The sequence below is a fragment of the Cyprinodon variegatus genome, unplaced genomic scaffold (assembly GCF_000732505.1).
Source record: "Cyprinodon variegatus isolate N-32 unplaced genomic scaffold, C_variegatus-1.0 Scaffold430, whole genome shotgun sequence".
In the NCBI taxonomy this organism is placed as follows: Eukaryota; Metazoa; Chordata; class Actinopteri; order Cyprinodontiformes; family Cyprinodontidae; genus Cyprinodon; species Cyprinodon variegatus.
This window is the reverse complement of record NW_015150883.1, coordinates 455,653-459,632: the sequence shown is the minus strand read 5'-3', so window position 1 is coordinate 459,632 and position 3,980 is coordinate 455,653.

Genomic DNA, 3,980 nt, shown 5'->3' with positions numbered 1-3,980 from the left:
GGATGGATGGATGGATGGATGGATGGATGGATGGATGGATGGATGGATGGACAGTTTATATCTGTCCCAATCAACTCATTCAGTTCAATAAAAAACAGAAAAAGGATATCATAATTTAAAATTATACTTATTTCATGATAATAATTATAAATGATGAAACTATCTGCTACTTTTTTATGTTTATTTTAGGTTTTTAATAGCAAAACTTGAAGCATGATGTCAATTACTGAGAGCACAATTCCTCTTTTAGTCAGTGACGGCTGACCTATAGAGGGCGCTAGAGCGCCTCCAACCTGCCCAATTACCTTGGTTAAGACATATTTTAAAAATGATTAAGATTACATATTTTTAGATGTGCAAGATAAATATTTAATATTTAATGTCGATTAATGTGTTAGCTTTGTCTATCTAGGAGTAGTAACAGCCTGCAGGATTTAACCTTGGGCCTCCAGTGTAACTGTCTCACTGACTCTCTAGGATTTTAACTCCGACCAGCAGACCACCTACGGCCAACCTTGATGAACATTTATAGAGCCCTAGCAAGCTAGCTTGATCCAATGGGCTTTATTACTCCCTTCATCACTAGAGCTAAGGTCCTCATCCAGGATATCTTAAAGCACGAAAAGCACAACATTGGATGGGATGATCTGATTTAACCCCAGTCTCTGAGAGAACATTGCAAAGTTGGGGTGAATGAGATTCTAAATGTTCTAAATGACCTATGCACCATTTTTTGCCGACAAGCCAACCGCATCCTCTGACATGGCAGCTGGCTCTGAGCTCCTCTACCTGGTTGTGTGTTTCCTGGACGGGACTGCCTGTGGAGCTGGTTAAAAGTTAACTTTTGTATCTCTGCTTCTGTCTCCTTGAACCCCAGTCGGTCTGGTTCTGCTGGAGGTTACTTCCTGTTCAAAGGGAGTTTTTCCTCTCCACTGTCTCTACAAACATGCTTTGTGTGAAGGATTGCTGAAGAGTCAATGAGTCGATGCAATCAACTGGTTTTCTTTAGGTAGAACATTTTGAACCAGACTGACTATATGATCTGGTTGGATTGTAAAGTGCTCTGAGCCGACGTGTTGTGAATTGATGCTATAGAAATAAACTGAATTGAATGGAAAAGGTTCCACACCACATGGCCTAAATACGATGCTGTTAGACACATGAGCGCCACAGATTTTGCATGTAAACTGATTTTTCGTGGTGCTTACAACTTTTGTTGTGAAAGCAGCATAAGTCTGAAAGCTAGATAAATCAAAGAACAATGTCAGAATATATTTTGCTTCAAGCTTGACCGTTTCTGTTTTCCAAACCTTTCCAGGCTGTGTAGAAACCCTGAACAGTGACTACACTGGTGATGCACCCTTCTTTTGAGATTTTCTCACTCCTGCCTGCTTCACAACTTTGTTTGAAAATCAACACTTCAGAGAGCATGTCACAACAATAAATCAGTACAGCACTGTCAGTGCATAGGTATGCATGGACACTGCTCTATCCTACAGTACTGTCAGTGGTGGAATACATCCTAGTATGAACGCGATGCCTGGGGATCAACCATCCCTGCATTCATTATTTTCCACAGTTTGTTATAGTTCTCTGTCTTCTGTCTCTTATTATTTTCTTTGTACCTTAACCTTTTTTAAATTCCTTTTTCTTGGAAAATTCAAATCCTTTTTACATCCATCCATCTACATTTATCCTGTCTGTTATTCTTCAGGTTTAGTATCTAAATCTGTCCTTCCTAGAGGCCCCTGGCTGTCTGAATGGATTTACCTTAAAACGACTAAGAAGTGCAGAGAGCTTGTCTTCTTATAATAGACTATATCAATCTTTTTGTCTTTTTCTGTTGAAGATGAGCTTTACACCCTTTTACACCAGATTTTATCATCCTTCATCTCATTTTCTTTTAAGCTGTCTCTTTTTGTGAAAAGGGAAAATGAAATAAAAAAGGTTTAGGTAGGGAAGGATCCAGGAGAGGAGTTGTGGATATAAAACTGCAGCATAGAGGTTCTGTATACACCGAAGGATTAGAGACACGCAGAGAAATAATTTATTGTGAATGCCAATTATGGTATTTATGGCAGCAGATAAACATAGATATAGAATAGAACATTTAGAAAATATGCTTCCTATTTTCAAAACATTTCCAATATCTGGCAAACATAAGCTGACTAATATTATGAAATCATTTTTAAACAAGGATTTCATTTATTTCACTCAGGAAGATGCAAAGCAATCCGTCCTCTTGGATAAATAGGACTGCCCCCTTTAACAATAGTCAAATAACTTAAATGAACCCTTCTTTTTTTGGTCAAATTTTACACGCCAAACCCAGGTGTTATTACTGCTTGACTCGTTGAATAAAGAAATTACTAAATAATTTATGTCTGTCTGTCTGCATGCAGACTAAAGAGCTCAAAGCGCAACAAACTCAGTTACAATGGGCACAGAAAGTATTCAGACCTCTTTTTTCACTTGTTTCATTGCAACCATTTGCTAAAACCGTAAAATTTTATTTTATTTCTCATTGATGTAAGCTCAGCCAACATAACAGAAAAACAGAAATTTAGAAATGTTTGCCAATTTATAAAAAGGAAAAAATGAAATATCATGGTCATAAGCATTCAGGACCATTGCTGTGACTCATATTTAACTCACATGCTGTCCGTTTCTTCTGATCTTCCTTGAGATTGTTTTACTCTTTCCTTGGAGTGCAGCTGTGTTTAATTAAACTGATTGGACTTGATAAGGAAAGGCACACACCTGTCTATACAAGACCTTACAACTCAGAGTACATGTCAGAGAAAATGAGAATCATGAGGTGGAAGAACTGGCCAAGGAGCTCGGAGTCAGAATTCTGGTAAGGTACCAATCTGGACAAAGTTACAAAAGAATTTCTGCAGCACTAAAAATTCCTAAGAGCTCAGTGGCCTCCATAATCCTTAAATAGAAGAAGTTTGGGATGACCAGAACTCTTCCTAGACCTGGCCGTCCAGCCAAACTGAGCAATTGTAGGACAAGAGCCTTGGTGAGAGAGGTAAAGTAGAACCCAAAGATCACTGTGAATGAGCTCTGGACATGCAGTGGGGAGATGGGAGAAAGTTCCACAGTCAACTATCACTGCAGACCTCCACCAGTCAGGACTTTATGGCAGAATGGCCCAATAGAAGCCTCTCTGCAGTGCAGGACATATGAATGCCCGCATAGAGCTTGCCAACAAACACATAAAGGACTCCCAGACTATTAGAAAGAAGGTTCTCTGGCCTGATGAGACCAAGATTTAACTTTTTGGCATTAGTTCTAAGCGATATGTATGGAGAAAACCAGGCACTGGTCATCACCTGCCCAATAAAATCCCAAACATTAAAACATTGTTGTGGCAGCATCATGCCATGGGGGTGTTTTCAGGTGAAGGGACAGGATGACTGGTTGCAACTAAAGGAAAGATGAATGCAGCCAAGTACAGAGATATCCTGAAAGAAAATGCTTTCCCAGAGTGCTCAGGACCTCAGACTGGATCGAAGGTTCTCCTTTCAACAAGACAATGACCCTCAGCACACAGCTAAAATAACAAAGGAGTGGCTTGGGGACAACATTGTGACCATTCTTGACTGGCCCAGCCAGAGCCCTGACCTAAACCCAATTGAGGTTCTCTGGAGAGACCTAAAAATGGCTGTCCACCTGGCAAACACCCAGCATCTGACCGGAGAGAACTGGAGAGGATCTGCAAAGACGAATGAGGTTTGAAATAACATCAGCTGATAACAAGATGTGGAAAATGTGAAAAAATTGACATTTCAATACTATCTGATCCAATTCTGCTGTATTACTTCATTGTTCTTTTGATTCTTATCATATAGTCATATTTGAGCTGTTTTTCATTGAATAAACCTCTGACCACAACTTAAAGGAATAGTACACCCAAAACATGATTAGCCTTCATTTTCTACTCACCCCCATGCTGAACAACACTCTGGAGTACT